The 19864-nt window shown below is 47.1% G+C and overlaps 2 long non-coding RNA genes across 2 annotated transcripts in view; one reads left to right on the top strand and one right to left on the bottom strand.

Annotated features, from left to right (window-relative positions):
- Nucleotides 1-3188: 3188 nt before the first annotated feature.
- LOC102372570 overlaps nt 3189-19864 on the bottom strand; it is a 50151-nt gene continuing 33475 nt past the window's right edge. The window contains exons 2-3 of the long non-coding RNA XR_324445.3: nt 8308-8401; nt 3189-4152 (exon numbers count right to left, since the gene is read on the bottom strand). This is a non-coding gene — a long non-coding RNA (uncharacterized LOC102372570). The remainder of the gene's footprint in view (nt 4153-8307; nt 8402-19864) is intronic.
- LOC106722467 overlaps nt 15200-19864 on the top strand; it is a 16024-nt gene continuing 11359 nt past the window's right edge. Inside the window, exon 1 of the long non-coding RNA XR_001358439.2 lies at nt 15200-15387. This is a non-coding gene — a long non-coding RNA (uncharacterized LOC106722467). The remainder of the gene's footprint in view (nt 15388-19864) is intronic.

Here is a 19864-nt window from a genome sequence, read left to right as displayed (position 1 = left end):
TGCACTCCCACATGCACACCCCCACTAATAAATCGCACAACGACTGAGCGTCCCCCATGGCACATCTCCCTGCCTCCTTTCTGCTGCCCCCCCAATGCTTCACTTCAAAGGAGAAAAGTGAAGGGGTCTGGAGCAGCTGCGACCCCTTCCCAGGGAGGGCTGGAGCCCAGGCTTTGCGGGCTGCTCCTGCAGGAGATCTGCATGCCTCTCTCCTCATCTTTGCCAGCCTCCGGCCTCCCCCTAGGCAAGGCTGATAAAGCTGTGCTGATGGGACAGAGGCCGAGCCCAGGGGCAGACTGAAAATGACCTTCTTCACATTTCCCCCTTCAGCCAAAAGGTTGCCGGAGAGTTTGGGCGCAAGATTTAGCATTGCAGGGCTAGCAGCAGCCATTCCCTTGGAGAAGGGGGTGGGAAGGGGAAGAACAGAGGTGGTGGATTGTGCAGGGCAGGGATGGGGGGCAGCTAGAGCCTTGACAGCTGATGCTTTGGGACCTAAGGCTGCATCTTTGCAGCCCTTTAATCAGGTTTAAAAAGGGGATTCTGATGGGTTTCACACTGGGCAGAAACCAGAGTCCTAAATAGAGTCCATTATCCCCCTCATCCCACCCTTGCCTTGTATAGAACCCTCCCCCCCCCCCCAGGTGTAACAGGTTAAGAATAGTGCTGACTTGAGATTGATATTTTGTGTGTGTGTGTGTGTGTGTGTGTGTGTGTGTGTGTGTGTGTGTGTTAAACAAGCGCTGAAACCGGCACGTATTGGTTAAAGGGTCCCCTGCGCTCACTGCCTGGGTTATTATTACAGTACAAATATTGAAGGAAGCAAGGGGAGGGCAGAGCCAGGCACAGAGCTCAAACTTTGCCTTGTCTTTAGAGAAGACAAGGGGAGTGAGAGCAGGATGGAGAATGGACACTGAAAAGCCCAGGGAACAGCCCTGGCTTTCTCTGCTGGCTCCCTGCCTGCCCCAGGATGGTTAGAGGCAGGAGATCCAGGCAGAACTTTCTCCCTGAGGTTGCCAGGCTCAGAGCTTGCAAGCGGCAAAGGAAAGCCCTGCTCTTGGGGAACTGGGCATCATGCAAAGCCTTGAACCCACGAGCTTGACCCGTTCTCCATAAATTATTCCAGAGCTGGACTCGGGCAATGAGCACAGACAGCCAGAGGACTCTACAAACACCAGTCGCTCGTGTGCAGGCAGCCGCTGCGAGTTGATGCTGGATGTGCCCTGCCAAAGGGAGATTTGCACACAAAAAAAAGTTGTAGAAAATAGTTTGCCAAAGTTGAGAGCTCTGCTGGAGCCTGAAATCTCCTCCCCAAGCTCCCAGCTCACATGCCTAAAACTTCAAAATCCTCTGCTTTGCCCTTAATCATTCAGCATGGTCTTGTTTAAGAGTAAGGTGAAGCAGCAATTAAATCCCTGCTCACCCGGTTTGAATAAGCCAGATGTTCTGTTCTGTAATGGGACAGTTTATCCGAAATAGCAAGTAACCTTTAGAACACAAATCACCAGTTCACTTCTGCATGCGGGGCAGGGGGGGGCAGGGTATGGAGTGAAGTGCTTTGCACCACAGCGTGAAGTACTTTGCACCATCTCATCTGATCCCCTCACAAATCAATGAATGTATCCTCTCGGCATACTAGCAGGTAGAGACATGCCTGTAAAGGCTTTAAGGTAGCATAGTGACTAAAGATTAGAACCGTTACCTTGTTTAGGACACTCTGTGGTCCCGTGTAGAGGTGAGACCCAAGGCAGTATAACACAAGCACCCAACCTGGCAAAAGGTGCTGAGTAGATGGGTCCCAAGAGAGGGGAGAGGAAAGAGCTGGAGCTGGGGGCTGCAGAGGGCACTGAGCTATTCTCAGTCTGTCCCAAGCGCATCATGCAATGGAAAGTTGTGACCTACTCGCACTATAGGATCCCCAAATAGCACCCCAGCATCTGCATCTTCCCAAGAACAGCCAATAACCTTCCAGAGGTGTCAATGAAAAGAAAAGTGCACAGTCCCAGAGCATTCCCTGCCACACTAGAGTCTCGACACAGAAGTCTTGAGCATCCATGTTTTCCAGCAGGCTGACATCCTGATCTTGCCACCTCTGCTTAGATGAGCAGTCCCACTGTTTTCAATAGGAGATGCAAGTTCTCAAGATGAGGCCCTCAAGGGCTCCTTCTTGCATCTTCAATTCTTCTTGGTCTTCCTTAAATTTGCTCACAAGTTAGTGCTACAGGACTGGACGTACAGTCCATAGTACATTATTTAGTACATTCTTTCTAAAGAATCTCTCTGAAGTTTTCTACTTACTACAGGAAAAGCTTCTTAAGGATGATTTTACTTTGGGCATTTGCCCATTCCAGACTGGGAAGCTAATCCTTCCTTTTTATCCACTCTTGTGAACACAGGGTCCATTCCTACCAGGTATAAAATAAATGCAACATGGACCAGTTGATCTCAGTGGAGCAAGAGCTGGCTTGCAATAGGGCTGTGTTTTAACGTAGAGTTACCAGGATACCTCTAGATTATATAGTTGTTGTATTTTGGTAGCATGAGGTTTGATACATGATAGAAATCCCATTGTCCTAGATGCAGTGTATGCCCATGGCTAGCAACAGGTCTTGACTTGAAAACCAAAGGTGTTTGTACATGTGAACTAGACACTTGATACAGTTTTTTGTTTTCCCCAAACCGGTGCTGTTCTATGGCTGTTTAGCAAACGGTGTGAAACGCATGGTTTTGTCTCAGCCCCGTTCTCAGTGGCCCGTCACAAGCACAGCAATGGCAAGTGGCACTAAGTTCCCACCTCGGATTCAGGTTCAGTCCAGGCTGACCTCAGACATGAGCCACTCAACAGCAAAGGGAGGCCCTGCTCTTGGGGAACTGGGCATCTCATGAAAAGCCTTGAACCCACGAGCTTGGCCCTGTCTCCATAAATTATTCCAGACCTGGACTCGGCTGGGAGCCCAAGGATCAAGTGAGCACAGACAGCAAACCGATGCATTATCTTTCCCAGAAAACTCATCCCCGAGGCCAGGGCTGAAGCACGCTGGCAGGGCTGCTGCCTGTGCTGTATCAGTTCCATGGAGAAAAGGACTTCATTCTCCAGAAAACATTTGCTTTCCCTGAAATCCCTTTGCACATACACCCTTTCTTGGCAATTTGATCAGCGAGGGGTAAGTTCCTGGACTGTCATTGGGTGACATTTGGATTTATTTTGTTAACTGCTAATAGTGACCTGGTGCTATATGTGCCTTAGACAGAGTAGCTGACAATCAATGTTACAACATTACAAGTGCAGATCACTGGCTTTCACTGGTAGTGAAAAGGCAATGCCTTCCAAGAATCCTGTAGATTGGGATGGCCAACCCACTGCATGTATGCCACAGGTAGTACAGGCAGCCTCTGTGTGCCGCATGTGGCAAATTGAGGAGGGAGCCAAAAACAGAGCAGCAGATCAGGCAGAGAGCAGAAAGCAGCCAATCAGAGCAGCATTGGGGAAGGGTATAGGGTTAATTCATGGCACGCCTGCCAGAAAGGTTGGCCCCCACTAATTAAGAAAATTGTCACAGTCGCTTTCTTTCTGTGGCATGCTGTAGCTCATGCAGGAAAGCCAGATTAGAAGAGCTCAGGATACAGCCGTCCAGCACCTGTGCGCAGTCTGACGGACATCAGGACCTTCCCTGTATGTGAGGGGCTGTTCTGCTGTCTGCATGGGATGGGCAGGCTTCATGTTGTCCCATGAGTTGGGCACACAGGAATCCCAAGGCAGGCAGCATTTCCTGTAGTCTGGGAAAGAGCCTAAAATAGGGATTATACAGAGATTCACTTTCTGAGATGAAAAGAAAGTCTCATTCAAACAATTTACTTCATGAAACAAATTCTTTTAGTGTCCCTGGGTAGCATTAAAAAAAATCTTATGGCACGCTGTAGTGGCCCATTCCCCAGACAGCAGAAGGTTACGCGCAGGCCTCAGTCACTTGTTGCTCTGAAGTTATTCCTCCATTCCTCCCTTGTCATCACATAGTGGTCTCTCAAGCAGCTGGGAGTCTTTCCCTGAAGCATTGAAACCGATACCTCCACATAGACTGGCCAGCATGAAGTGCAGGAGAGCGTCACCGTTGTATCCCAGCTCCACGCTCCTTCTTTGGGAAGAGAACAGGCACTCTGCAAGCAAAGCAGAGGTGTCACGTACCGCAAACTCGAGGGGATGCGTGGAAAAACATAGCAAGTGCCACACGTTCGGACTGTGCTAGTCAAGGAAAGGATTTAAACAGGCTGCAGTTCATGTGGGCTCTGAATTAATCTACCGGGTCCCCAAAGCCAGATCCTGCAGGTGTTCCTTAGGGAAGCTGCTCACATCAGCAGGGGCTGCAGGGCTGGGCTTGCATGTATGGGTGACGTGACACCCAATCCTGACAGGTGAGATGCTTCTTCACTGCCATAAGTTCTCTCTTTCCATCCCCCTCAAGTTTCCCTTCCCAGCCCACCCCAAGTCAAGCAACTGGCATGTGGCATGCTGGGCAGATGGTACAGCAGCACCACACATACACAGCACAGCTGTGCACATATGGCACACGTGTTCCAGCTTGTTTGCTAGCTCTCCAGATGGCAGTGAGGCTTTTTATTCTTGGTGCCGGAAGAACCAACCGCAGTTGTTTCACAGAAGGCGAGAGTAATCCAGCCATGTCGCTGAGTACTTAGCCATCCCCGCTCCGCCTGCCTATTCAGTGCGCTCCTCTGGGATGAGAGCAAGAAGGACAGCTGTACGAGCTGGAAAGCAATCGGCCTTTTGAAAAGGCGAGAGGCACTCAGTTATTGCTATGCTGCCTGGGTCTTCTCTCTCACTTGAGAGCAGAACAGTGCATAGCCACTGTGAAGATGATGTTGTCAGATGGCAACGAGCTGAGAGCAGTCGCTTGCCCCCAGAGATGAGCAAGGGTGACTTCTGTTCCTTGCTGCCAGAAAAGCTTTTCCCTGATACCTCTGGATCCTTCTTCAAAGTAGTATCTTCCCAATGATACAAAAGAACATTAAGATTAGCAGGGTTTACCCTGCTTTATGCTGGGACAATGGGAAAGGGCCCTGCATGCTCTAAAACACATTAAAATAGTACAAGCGCTTTTGCTAGTTTTTATCTCTGCTGCTACCTATTCTCACAGATGGCAGAATTAAAACCCTGGGAGAGGCCAGGGACTACAGGCCTCTGAATTTTAAGCACATCTCATAGACATGGCTCCCTTCCTCCCTGGAGATTCACTGATTTTTTGGGGGCAGCTCTCCACCCTGCTGGAGTTGCCAACGTTATTCTGTTCTGTCCGGGTCCTCTTGCTACACATCTCCATGGTATGTTAGCCTCTTCCTTTAGGACCATTGAATGTCATGACTTGCCTTTTTCCATCACCTCTTTTACCCTCCCTGGGATTCCTCCTGGTCACTATTAGGAAGAGTAGGCAAACATCTGTCAGGATTGGTTTAGGAAGAGCTGATCCTAGCTTGAGGCAGAGCGTGAATTAGATGACTCCTCAAGGTCCCTTCCAACCTTATTCTCTGCAATTTCTATTCTTGCCTTTAGCAAGCCCAGACTCTACACAACTACTTTGTTTACAAAAACCAAGCGCTTCCCCTTCCAACCTTACTTCTCTATGGTAATGAAGCTCTGTACTATTCTATGATCATGCTAGTGAAACTCCAGTAGCTGATCACTGATGTTACTCCTGATTTAGGCCAATGTCACAGCAAGGTCAAGCTATAGCGAAAAGAGATTGAAGGTTGGCATCAGTGTGAATTCAGCACCATGAACACCTTTTCAGCCACTCCAGTTATGAGGCCAGGCCCCTCAGCAGAGTAAACCTAGATCAGGGACCAGCAAAAGTGTAACCAGGTCTCCTTGTCTAGTTGTACATTCAGGTTTGCAGCAAGAGGACTCTTAAGTCAAAAGATGTGCCTGGGCACTCACTTGTGTCTTCACCAAACTCAGGAGCTGCCAGTCTATGTGTTAAGGAGGGCAAGGGCATGTCTGTAAGACAGCATGAAGGTGTAGGCATATGTGGGTTGGCTTTAATTTACCTACGCTGAGGTACAAAGCCCATCAAGACAGAACAACATGGGCTGCATCCTAACAACAGGTGTGCATACCCAGGGTCCCTTGAGCTCTGGATGTTAGCATAGGCCAAAGCCCATGACACCATGTCCTCACTAATCTTTTGAATCACTCTGGCTAGATTAGAGCTATAACTATATCAGCATTTTTCTAAGCTTACCCACAACATTTCTGCACCTCTTTCTCTTCTGCAATTGGCAGGACTTCTGTCCGTGCTGATGTGTGTTCTGGGGATATTTTAGTCGGGGTATTCCTGGCTTTTTTCTTTGCTAATAGAGCTGAATTTCCCCCCCTTTTAGCATTCCTTCACCGACAGCTACAGGCATCTGTTACTTCCCTTTGGTTGCTACTTTATAGTAGCTGAGCCAGTGTAAAAAAAGACCTGACATCCATAGTGCTGAGCTCTTCAGCCCACTGATGGCCACCAACAGTGTGTGTAACGGGGAGAAGATTAATGAGTGGAATAGTGTAGTCAATGAAAAGCCTCCTGTTGACTTCCTTTGGAGTTGAAGCAGATCACAAAGGTTTATTCCAGCCCTGTTGCTGTCAATGAAGGGACTCCCAATGACTTCAGTGACAGCTGAAATGGGGGAGGAAACCCTGAATTTAGGCCATATCCTCCAAAGGATCCCAAAGTTGTAGCATTTCCCTTATATACTGTCACTGAACACAGCATGAATCTGGGTTCCTTGGAGGTTTAAACCAGTAGTGAGTGACACTACTGATATTTATAGTGCCCTGGGTGCACATGGTATTTATGGCCACAGGAGATGACAAGGCCCCTTGAAATCAGAATCAAAAGCCAGCAACAGAACAAGGGAGAGGAAAGTAAGGAAGACAATGGAGGAGAGGACAAACTTCCCCAAAACACTGAATAAGGTTCAGTTCTTGTTGTCCACGTGGGGGTAGTTGTTGCTGCTTGCTATAGAGGTGACTTTGTAGCCTGCTATACAATGCTGTTCCTGACAATTCATACTTCCTCTTCCAGCTGTAGATTCTGTAACTGACCTTTCCGCTCTCCTTAGACCTGATCACTTCCACCAAAATCAGAGAAAAGACTCCTATTGATTTCAGTGGGAGTTGAATCCATCTTCCAAGTCCCTGCCTGGCCCCAGGTTGGCTCTCAAATTACCCTCATCAGCACCTAACATCAAGGTGATGCAGTGCATGAGTGCCTGAGAGTCTAACCATGGCTACTGTGATGCTCAGCACCTCTATTCACATCCCGCATGGGCTTTGCTTCCCAGCCGAGTTCGATCTCACCCCACTTCCCAGTTAAATTCGGTCCCCAGCATAGCTCAGGCAGCCATGCTTATGCACAGGGGAAGGCATAGGGGAGGTGGGAGAGCTCTGAGCTGCTCAAGAAGAGGGTTGGTTTTCTCCTTGAAGTCAACACTGCCTGAGAAGCTCTTTTCCTGGAGGTACTCTGTTTGCAGACGCTCACTGACCCAGGACAGAGCAGCAGCAAAGATGGTAGCAGAAACAGGACAAGCCTCTAGGAGCACTTAGACGTTGGGACCAAGTCTAGCTCTGGTGTAAACAGTGTTAAGCTTCACTGAAGCTTATCCACTTACCCCTGACCTGAATTTGGCCTGTAGTTCTTAGAAGACCAGGAGAAAAAGGAGTTCCCTTCTGCGCACACCCCAGTTCCACTCTTGAGGGTGGTTTCAACCTAGGTCTTGCCAAAGCACTGCTTCAGTGTGGTCCTGGCAGCATGAGCCTCTCTTTTGAGTCTATGCAATTCTTTTGCTACAACTACAACAGTGGAAGCTGAGTACATCTGTCCCCAATAGCCACAACATTATGATAAAGCAAACAGGCCACCCAGTTGCTTCACCCACATCATGAGATCACATGAGACAAATCCTCAGCTGGTGCAAACATGCACATCTCCATTGGCTGAAGGAGAGATCTGCTGATTCCACTTGCTGGAGACCCAACCACTGTGCTCACAGAGCTGAAAGAAGCGGTTTCTTTAGGTTCCTAACCAACAGACTCCCTGTAGGGTTAACTGCAAACAGTGATCTTAGTGCCGAGTCAGCCCTGCTGGATTCCAGTCCATAGTTCCAGGGAACACAGTTGTTACAGTGACCTAATGCTCAGGTCACGTATGTCCCTAGACCGGAATTGTGTTGTATGATCACCGCTCTGTTGTGCTCTTTGCTCAGCATGGTTGGAGGCAAAACCCCAAAATCATAGTAAAACACAGAACAACAAACCTTTCTGTGATGTTCAGTCCTAAAGCTGCCTTCTCTGATGTTCAGCTTCTTGTTGAGGTTGGTGGAAGATCTGAGTATTGGAGTCAAGTCCATCCTGAGAGTATGAAAGAGAATTAGTCCTGATAATGCTGCCTTGGAAGTGCAAGATTTAGTATTATTAGTGTACACATTAGTGCCCTGGTAGAGCCTCCTTACATGACAGCAGTCTTCTTCCACAATTGGAAAAGAAACAATATCTCTTAAGTCTTAGTCCCATACTTGAAGTCAATGTCAGGGTTTGATGTTGTGTGTTAGGACTAGTCCCATATACTTTATAGCAAGGCCTAACATCTTGAACCAGTAAATCACCTGAGCATGCAAAAAAAGCATTTCTCTATATGAGAAAGCTCTGTTTTTGCCATGCGTGGTCATTGTACCCATGGGCTGAGGCTCACCTCTTGAGTAGTTGTGTTCGTTCTCAGACCTGTGGGGGTCATGATCCCCAACAAGGATCCCGAGCAATTCTGTACTATGAATAAATGGTCATTATCTGGGATTTAAGGAGCACTCTGCATACTCGGGGCAGATGCAACAACAATAAATACCAAGCAAAGAAAGTTAATCCATGGCCAGAGAATTTTGACAAACAAGCCAGACAAAAAAACTCGGTGGAGACCTGTTGGCTCGTGCTCGCTCTTGTTTATTTACCCACACACGCACTCAGGCACCCATACACGCAATCAGACAAAACCAGAATAGACTCGTTCTCAGCCCTTTCCAAATAACACATTCCTTTAAATAACACTTTTCAAAAACAAGCCGTGATATTTTGGACACGTTCTTCGAAGTGTCAGGGGTGTTGTTTGTCTCTCCACTCCTCCCAGTAGCACCACAGACATGCTGCTGCCCTTCCCAAGCCATGGGGAGATGACATGACATGGAAAGAGGCAGCAGGAAAGCTTCCTCTAGGACCAGGTCCAATGACCATTTCACACCACCAGAGCCAACCATTGGCACGGGCTGAAAAGCAGTCCCTGCTCCTGTTTCCTAACCTGCCAGTCCCCCTATACAGGTACCTGAACCCTTGTCAAACAGTCTGACTTATCTCAGGGTGGAAGGAGTGATGTAATAAAGCCAGAACTATCAAGCACTGGACATTTATATGAACCTTCTGGAAATTTTTTTGGCGTATTGCTCAGCACAAACAATGAGACAGTTAAGTTACACGGCATGTTCTAAAAAGACTCATCGAAAAGCCAGCCAACTATTTCCCCAGTGGAGCTCTAAAATACTTTAACTCCCAGCACAAAAATAAACCAGATGAATTAGAAGATAGGTGAATTCAACAGCTTATTATGGCACATTGTAGAGCAGCCTGCTGTCAGGAGGTCTTGCTTTATAGCCTATTGCAAGCGCATACATTTCAGTGCCTGCAAGCCACAGCACCTTTTCAGTTCCACTTCTGGGGGACAAATCCTGCCCTTAGAATCACAGGAAATGAGGGCTGGAAGGGACCTCAGGAGGTCACATCTAGTCCAATCCCTTGCTCAAAGCAGGACCAGCCCCAGCTAGATCATCCCAGCCAAGGTCTTAAAAACCTCCAAGGATAGAGATTCCATAACTTCTTTGGGTAACCTGTTCCAGTGCTTTACTACCCTTCTAGTTAGAAAGTTTTTCTTAATATATAACCTAAACTTCCCTTGCTGCAACTTGAGACCATTGCTCCTTGTTCTATCATCTATCACCTCTGAGACCAGTCCAGCTCCATCCTCTTTGGAACCACCCTCCAGGGAGTTGAAGGCTGCTATTAAATCCCCCCTCAGTCTTCACTTCTCTTAGCTACACCAATGTACAACTGGGGCAAGTCCAGTCAAGTCAGAAGATTTACAGTGGGTCATACAGTGAGATGGGAATTTCAGGGCCCAATTGTCCATCCACTCACACCAGTTTTATGCTGTTGTAACTCTACTGATTTCAGTGAAGTTGCTGTTGAGTCACAGCAGCATAAAGACAGAGTGGACCACAGCTCATAGGGTTTATGTGGATGAGTTTGTTAGGTATTTGTACCAGAATTAGCATGTCCTTATTAACAACAGAAGAAAAAGGCTGGACCAGAACCTCAGCTGATATAAATGGGCATAATTCATTCAAAGTCAAGGTTCTCCATCAGCTGAGAAGTTGGACAGTTATTAGGAATGTGTCTATTGTCCTTTTCAGAATTGGGTCTTTGCAAGGCAATGGCTCCTTGATCTATTCAATGCATGCATGATGAGTAAACAAATACCATTGGTAAGGAGGAAGGCAAGAGTCATAGCTCTGTCCAAGCCAGGGAAAGACCTTTCATCACCAAAAAGTTACAGGCCAGTCTTCCTCCTCAGCATCACCTACAAACACTATGAACATCTTATCCTGCAATTAATTTCACCCTTGGTAGATTCCAAACATACATGAGACCAAGCGGGTTTTAGACCAGGTCAGTCCCATGCAGGCCAACTACTCAGCTTCACACAGCATATTGAAGATAATTTCCAACAGAAGTTGATCACTGGTGCAGCATTTGATGACCTATCGGCTGCATACGATACTGTCCAACACCGCATCATGATCCACAAACTGTACCTTATCACTGACGACTTAACTCTAAGCCAGACCATCCATAGCCTCTTGGAGAACAGGTGCTTCTACATGGAACTAAATGGCCAGAAAAGTACATGGTGCTCCCAGAAGAGTGGTTTACCACAAGGCAGTGTGCTTGCCCCACTTTTATTCAACATCTGCATTAACGATCAGCCACTTCCTGCCGAATGTCAGCGTTTCAGCTACGCTGGCGATTTCTGCATTACCACACAGCAGAAGAATTTTGAGGACACAGAGAAGATCCTGGAGAGGGCACTGATTGAGATGTCAGATTATTACCTAAATAATTATCTCACACCCAACCCTAACAAAACCCAAATCTGTGCTTTCCATCTGAGAAACCGAGATTCAGAACAACACCTGGATGTCACCTGGGGTGACCAGAGTCTTGAACATCAGAAGCACTCAGTCTGCTTAGGGGTAACACTGGACCGCACACTTAGTTACAAAAAGCACATATTAAATACCAAAGCCAAGGTCAATACACAAAACAGCATCCTGTATCATCTCACAAATGCCAAGTGGGGAGCACATCCATCCACCCTACGCGCTACTGCCTTAGCACTGTGTTTCTCTGTGGCTGAATATGCCTCCACCACCTGGGGATGCTCAAGTCACAGTAAACTTATTGACAATGCCCTAAATGATGCATGCAGCATTATAACAGGCTTCCTAAACCACCCCCCCCCCACCCCCCCGTTCCCTGCCTATACGCACTATTCAGCACAGGGCTCCCCTTATATCAGGAGGAACGTAGAAGGCAACATTGACCAACAGGTACAAGAGTTAGATAATTGCCACCCTCTATGTGGACATCAACCAGTTTACCATTGTCTCTCATCGAGAAATAGCTTTTCGTCTTCTACCATACCTTTGACCACATCACCAGAATCAGCCAGAAGTACCCTCTGGCAAAAGAATGGGAGAAACTGGTGACCAAGCTGTTGAATGGAGCTGGTGAGGAATTACCCCCAGTGAGGAGTTAGCCTCCAGCTCCAACTACAAATGGCATACATGGTGGAGTCTGAACAGATTGAGAGTGGGTCTCAGAAGATGCAACTTTATAATGGGGCCTCTGTGCAACAAACCAATGTGTTTGTCAGGAGAAGTAAACCATGGATCACTTCCTGAGATGCCCTGTAGCATCACAATGCACCCCACAAGATCTGACAACATCAACACCAGAAGCAGTGGCCTGTGCAGAATATTGGGAACAGACTGTATAGAAAGCTTGGATCGGAGACATGACAAAGAAGAAATCCTGTTCATTGTGGAAGTTATTAATGGATCCTATGCCCACCAGTTTCTCCACTCCTCTCAGAGCTCTCACATCACAGCATCTTTCCCCCCAGCGATGAAGAGGAGTCATGGCTCCAAAAGTCTATCTTCAGTGGAAGACAGCAGGTCACTGGAGAGAAATATGAGGCTTCCTCCTCCCTAGAGAGACCTGGCTGAGACTGGACCCTAATCCAATGAAGTCAATGGAAAACTTCCCATGAACTTCCCTGACTAAATCTGGAGCTCCACCTTTGGTTGAAATCAGGATTCCAGCCTGGTACCCCCAGTCTTGTCAACAACTAAATACAGGGAAGTTTCCATTTCCTTTTCTTTCTAGCACACAGCAGCAATTTCTCAATTTATTGACCAAGCTCTTTCCAAATGTAACCTTGGGACCATGCCAGCAGCCTGCAAAAAAATGGTTTGGGAGGGGACACGTTATAATAGGCCACCACTGACAGACACATAGACCTCTCTCTTGCTCCAACTTTTAAGAGCCAAGTATATTTATTTTAGATCTGCATGGATCCCCCATCCAAGCACTAACTAGGCCTGACCCTAGTTAACTTATGGGATCCGATGGGCCAGAGGTAGGCAGCAGTAAGGTAGATCTTATTTAAAAGAATTGCTAGAAACCCAGTTTTTCTCAACCAAGCATTGCCAGGAGTGTTATGCTGGCATAAGTGAGAACAGCATCAGGCCTGAAATCTTCTGGTCTCAGCAGCTTTCTTGATATCTCAGCTTGTTCCAGACAGAGCCCTGCCCTCCTCCACACCATGTGCAGAACTCTGTCACCAGCTTTCTCTTAGGGATGGACTAAAACCTAAACACTGGTTCAAATTAGTCTTGTTCAGGAAAGGCTTGGATCCAGATCTGAACACAATGACTCAGGCCTATCTCCGTTAATCATTAAAGCTGGAGCCTTTCTCAATTTCCCATTTTCAATTCAAGAGGAAACATGAAAATGGCAGGAGCTGAGCCAAGTGGGGAGTGCTCCTAAGAACAAGTTATTCTTATGCTGTCGCCACGGAGAAAAACTTCTCTATCTACGGTGCTGGGCAGGTCCTATCATCGTGGTATCCGAGCCCCTCTGAAGCTCTGGAACATGCATCTTCTCTTTTGACTACAGACTCTTTTCTCAAGGCTAGCCCCAATGTATATCATGTCACAATGTATAGAAAAAGGGTCATTTAATATCTCAACTGAAGATTTCCTCTACGGTTAATATTAGGACCCTTCTTGGAATTTGTAACAAGTGTGCCATGCAATAATTTGCTTTAAAAAATTAACGAAACAGAAAAAAAAGAGAGAGAGATGGGAGGAAATCAGAGGAGGAAAAAGACAGTTTCCTCCAGCATTTGTGCTGTAACTGGATGACATCTGTGCATCAGCCTCAAGTATTTCATGGTCTATCTTACTTCCGCTTGATTTAACTTTCTTCTTGCTCTAATTCTGAAACCATTCCCACATTTCATTGAAACCTTCCTTTTTTTTTTTTTTTTAACTCTATAGTGCTTTGTTCTTCAGGCCTGATTTCTGTTTGATCTGAGTTCTCAGCTGGTCTTGTCACATCCTTCCAGTTTTGTCCTCTTCACCTCTGCAGGTTTCTACTTAAAACATAAAACATAAAATTATGGCAGCTGTGGCCAAGGTGGTGCCTGAAGTGAAGTGCTTTTGGTAGCATCAGTGATGTCACTAAAAGCATTAAGAACAAAAGGGAGTTATTAGGATCCCTGATAAACAGGCACTTGGGAGAAAGTGTGGGCTATGGACAGGAGAGTACCCAATATCACATCATATAGATTTCTATCATATACACTCTGGCTGAGCTGTTTGGCCAACATCAGAGAGAAGCTACTTCATCCCTTCCATTCAGACCAGTAGTGGCACACAAAAGGTGAATTTGGCTTGCAGCATTGTTTGCATACTCTTTGTGTTCACTGCTCTCAGACATGAAGACAACCAGGGTGGAAAGATGGGGAAGGGAATGGCAAAAGTGGAAAAGAGGAAGCTTCTGCAATGGGCAACTTGGCATCGCCAGTGAGGAGGAGGAAGGGGACTAGTAGGTAGTCAGGTATGAAATGGACACACAAGTGATCCAGCGATTGGTGCAGTGTAAAAGCTTGGACCAACAGACTGACGGGCAATCTGAGTGGCCAGGGTAGAGGGGTGGGTTTCAGATAGGTGGCTCAAGCTCCCATTGACCCTATGCAAGAGAATCAGAGATTCACACTAGTGACTTCAAGAGCCCTGGCGATTTTCAAATTGGTGCATGAGGCCCCAACCCAGCCAACCCTATCAATACTCATGTAGCACCCTTCACTTTAGTGGGAGGCTTCACTTTAAAACGGGACCTGACTGCCATGAGCTTTATATTATCCTAGAGAAGATCTGTGGGTAGGTTCTGTGAAAGGACTAGCATCCAAGCTAGACCTTGCCATGGCCCTCTGCTAATAAATCTCTTCTGGGAAGTGGTGTGTGGTCTAGCTGATTAAGAACGGCTGTCCCTAGGTTCGGCTCTACCATGGTTCTGTACTTTAGCATTTGCTTCTGTTGCAAGCACTGGTCACCATTATCAACTTTTCAGGAGCCAGGTTCTGATGCCTTTACGCGCTCCTCCCTCTAAGAAGTGTCTCTTGTTGAAGGCCCTGAATCTATTTGCTGGAGTCAAGTGTTACTCAGTGTAAGTGAAGATAGCAGAACCTGGCTCCAAAGCTGTTGCCTCCAAACAAAAATGGTCAGACACAAAATAACTGATCATACGGTATTCTTGCCCCCCCCCTTGCCTGTTGAAATGAAGCTACCTCATGCTGGTCACCTCCCCATGGAGATCAGTGGGAGAGCGCTCTTCAAAAACAGAATTGATGGCATGAGTCAAGTTCCTCTGCATGTAAAAAAATCACTGAATAAACAACCTATAACTATTTTGTCATGTTTCAAGCACAGATATTTTATTTATCTAACCTATTTTTTTTTCTTTGTTGCCCTTTCTAGGTTCCCTGCTATTCTTATGGCCAAAAGTTGTCCAAACTGGCCATCTTGAGAATAGCCTGTAACTATATCCTTTCCTTGGCCAGACTAGCTGACCTGGACTATAGCGCAGACCACAGTAACATGAGCTTCTCCGAATGCGTGGAGCAGTGCACGAGGACCTTACAAGCAGAAGGAAGATCTAAAAAAAGGAAGGTATGTTCCAGATGGTGGTGGTGGTGGTGGAGGAGGGGGGGGTGGGAAATAACAGAAAATTAATCCTCAAAAATAGCAGGGCACAATTCATCTAAAGTGATTCCCTTCCTTGGAATTTTTCTTTATTCCTAGTCCCTTTCCTTTCCCCGCTGTTTAGGTCGTTCTTATCCTGCCATCCCCCTCCTGATCTTGTAACAGCCGCATTCCTCTCTAATCAAAAGTCTTTCTATCCTTCCTCTCCTCTGTGCTGAGCTCTTCCTCCCCTTAGTTGCCCATCGCGCTTTAACACAAGCATGATCCTATTAGAGTTGTCTTGTGGCTGTTGTTGTTACAGCAAAGCAGCCCAGGGTCACCTTTTGTAGATCATAAAGCACAATCATTCAACTGCATTTTCCGTTTTGTTTAATCTAACACTTATCTCCATGAAAATCATCTGATAACAACAAAAAAAAGTAGCTAATGGAGACACTGTATGTATAAACACATTAGCGAGATGCATGACCTGAAGAACATATGGGTATCTTGAGGAAACAACACTAAATCTAATTACGCATTGCATTCCTTTAGGTTATTTAACATTGAACCAATTAGGTGAAATCATCATCAAGCCACGTTAAAGAGGAAACTGAGCGTTCTGCCAGTTTTCCTCTCGGAAAGTGACATGGGTAAATTAAAAGAGTGATTGATGTCTTTGTTCAGCGTTTTATGACAAAAAGAGTTTTGTAAACTTGAATTGAACTTCCCCCTGCATTCTGGGCTCAGTTGTCATGCGGGATAATAAATCAGCAGGGCTTTAATGGATGAGTGGACAGCTAAACTGAGGCGCATTCTCCCTCTCCTCTTGTAGCAAAAGCTACCTCTGATTCAGAAAGGCTGCCTTATTTCTTCTTTCCCCCCTATTTATTGCAACAAATCATGTTACCCACATCCAGTTTATAAACACAACAGCACAGTCTATGTTGCTTCTTGTAGTTGCCACCAGTAATATTTATGACAGAAGCAACAGCATGGTATTCTGCTCCTTACAAAACACCCAGGAAAAAACACCTTGGGGCACCGACTCTTTAAAAGACCAATCGAATTCAGACCGAGTGACAGGATGGTCCTGAGGATATATACATCTTATTAGATGTCCCTTGCCTGTGTGCAGCTAATGAGACCTTATAACATTTTTTAACAGACCATAAGGGATCACTTGCATGGGCTCATCCTATAAGGTTGAAAAAAAAATTACCATATTTCCATGGTCATAAGAGCCAGGAAGAACCAGGGCAAAGGAAAAACAAAGTTATGCTTCCTGCCACCATCTTGATCCTTCCTCATCCTCTCTAATTACCGAGTCCCGTCACAATGCAATCATTACCCTGTCTTTCTCCCCCCAAATACTTGCACAGCCCTGAGCCCTGGAGTACAGGAATTGCCCACTAGACACTGCAAAACTGACCCTGAATCTTTAAAATGGCAGTGAGCATTATGTGGATGGGAGGGTGAGAGAAGAGAAATGCATCCCAGAACCCAGCATCTCCACCAACCCAAAGGGGAGTGGGATACGGGTTATTGCAGGCCAGTTTTCTGGGTCATGGATTCATGATAGTTTGGGAACCATTGTCTGAGATTATGGAAATGAAAGAAGGACTAATGACAGAACTCAGATGTAGGTTTTAAACACCTCCGTGTTCAGGGATGTTCCGATCTGGGGTTTAGACTCAGACCCATCTTTAGCAAGAAATTAAAAGTCTAAAACTACCATTTATGTTGGTCGTTCAGCATCAAAGTTATTCAAAGGTAAAAAAAAACAAAACCAAACCAAACCCCTATCCAAGGCTCATAAACAGCTAGACTCGCAGGAGGAGCACATACCCCCTTGTGAACAACCATCCGGCGGCAAAAAACGGCATTACAAAATGAGATCTACCATACCCTCAAATTCCCAAAGAGCCACAACCCTCCCCAAACACCCATTCAGAAATAAAAGGGGGGCTCTGCACCGTAGACAGTAGTACCAGGCTCGTCAGTGTGGTCATTCCTAATCAGTTCTCCGAGTCTCACGAGCACACGCTGTGTCAGGGTCCCAGCTGGAATGAGGCAAATTTAAGTAACGCAAATCCTTTCCCACTAGGTGCATCTATAGGTGGGCCCTACAGTATGCATAGTGTCATCCTGCTCAGTATTTCCTCAGATGCCATGTCTGAGGAAGATGCATAATTGCAGCTAAGACCAAAATGAACAGTCAATGTTTGGACACCTTAACCAGTCCGAGCAGTTGGAGCAAATGAGCATTTTATGGCTCCAAGGAGAACCATGCCTGGACAGTATGTGCCACTATATTAAGGCCCCATCTGACTCCTGCAAAACCAAGGGAAAACCCCTCGCTGAATCTTTATTTTCAGTTGGAGCAGGATTGGGCCCCATAACATTTAAAAATGGGGCAAGGTGAAACAGGGAACTGAATAGGAAGAAGAAAGCACTTTTCAATGCCTAAAATTGGAGAGAGCATGATTTCCCTTCATCCGTAGCTGCGTAAAGATGAGATGTAAACACACTGTGATCATGATCAATTTACAGGGCTGGGAGATTTGTTCACAAATGATCTGGGGGCTGGATATTAGGTAGTGTGAAAGCGTCTTGTATTAGAATGTGGAAGAGGATACAATGTCTTGGACCAAAACCACCACTCTCTTACTAATTTTGAAATGGGCACGTTTCCTGAGCTCCGGGTGTGTTTTTAATCAGTTTTCAAAGCTGCTGTTAGCTGGGCAGTTCCACTGAATTATCAGCTTTAGAGGTTCATCCCCTGCTTTCTCTCTAAAGTTTGTAACAAGTCAGATGAAGACATTTAGTCCCCAAGCTGCGTCCATCTATCCATTACGTTCTGCAGGACGCTTATCAACTGTCAGCTTTATTTTATAGTGGCTCTCCCTTGCCCTATCACTCTTGCTCTCAATTCTTGATCAGATCAAGTGTGCAATGGCACAGTAAGCTTTCCACACGCAAAGAAGTAGCTGATTGGAGTTTGTTTTGGCAGGCAATGGCTCCAGATGTTGTATTTGCTGGATTGCGCATAGCCTTTTGCTTTGTTTTGGAGGTTGCACTATCTGCTGTTCCTGACATTAGTCTATTCTTCCAAACTTGCTGTGGCCATAGGAAACAATGGGTTTCCCCCCACATACATACACACCATAGTGCTAATTAGAAAAGTTGGCTTTATGCTACAAAACCATTGGTCTTGAAAATGTTCCTCTTTCTATGCTTAAATGAAGCTTATGGCTGTTGCAACTGAGACTTGAATGAAGGTGTTTGATGATTGGAAAGTTCATGTAAAAGAGATTAGGAGGGAAAATTAAGGACTTCAACAGCCTTTCTAAAGAAGGGGTAGGCAAAATATGGCCCGTGAGCTAGATCCAGCCTGCCAGGGGATTTTATCCAGCCCACAGCGGGTCCCTCAGCCCCTCCCGGCCCAGGTGTGGGGGGTAGCCCTGGCTGTGCTGCATGTAGCCGGTCCCGCTGCCCCAGGCACATGGCGGGGAGGGGCAGGGCTGTGGCCAGTCTCCCTTCCCGGCAGCCCCTGCAGCAGCAGCTTCTTCCATGTGCCACGGCCAGTCTCTGCCACTGGGCCCGGCCCTGCTGTCCAGGCACCTTGCTGCCTGAGGGCGCCAGATGGAGTGGGCAAGTGGGGTCTCCACAGAGACCAGCCCAGGACAAGTGTAAGCAGGGTACACTCAGTTGAGAAAATGGGATGGAGATGCAGGCGGTCAGGGAGCAGCATCTAGGAGCAGGACAGGCAGGTGGGGCTGGGATCAAGGTTGCAGGGCAGTGACAGCATGGGGTTGAGGCCCAGGGTAGAGCTGCAATCTGCTGCCCGCACGTCCCTGCCACAGGCACCGGTTCCCCCACCAGGGGCATGCGGGGAGCAGATTGCGGCTCTGCCCCAGCCCTGTGCTGTCATCATCCCATGATCCCAGCCCCAGCCCACTCCCGGATGCCACTCCCCATCCTCCTGCAGCCCCATCCCATCCACCCAGCCGAGTATGCTCTGCCCGTGTGGGTCCCAAGCCAGTCTCCAAGGAGACTTTGGGAATCGCTGGGCAGTGATAGCATGGGGCCAGATCCCAGGGCAGCACCACTTCCCACTCCTGCCCCCCCCCCCCCCCCCCCCCCCCCCCCCCAACCCAGTCTGCAACAGCTCACCAAAACTCTCTAAGTGGCCCGCCAGCCCAAATAATTGCCCACCTCTGTTCTAAAGCAGTTATCATGGCTTGGAGGGATGGGGGAAATCTTTCATTCTGTCATACAAATGACTTTGAGCATCTAGTAGCAAGCAACCATCAGTTCTTCTGGACCATGGTGTGTGAGAGCTCACCGGGGCTTTCAGTGACTTGGCAAACTGAGTCCTGCAGGCTGGCTGACAATGAGAGGGGACACGCACCTTTAAACCGGTCATCTCAGGATGGGGAGCGTTCTACCCTGGATCCCAGTA

Source organism: Alligator sinensis, unplaced genomic scaffold, assembly GCF_000455745.1.
Source record: "Alligator sinensis unplaced genomic scaffold, ASM45574v1 scaffold656_1, whole genome shotgun sequence".
NCBI lineage: Eukaryota > Metazoa > Chordata > Crocodylia > Alligatoridae > Alligator > Alligator sinensis.
This window is presented reverse-complemented; position numbering and strand designations above follow the sequence as displayed.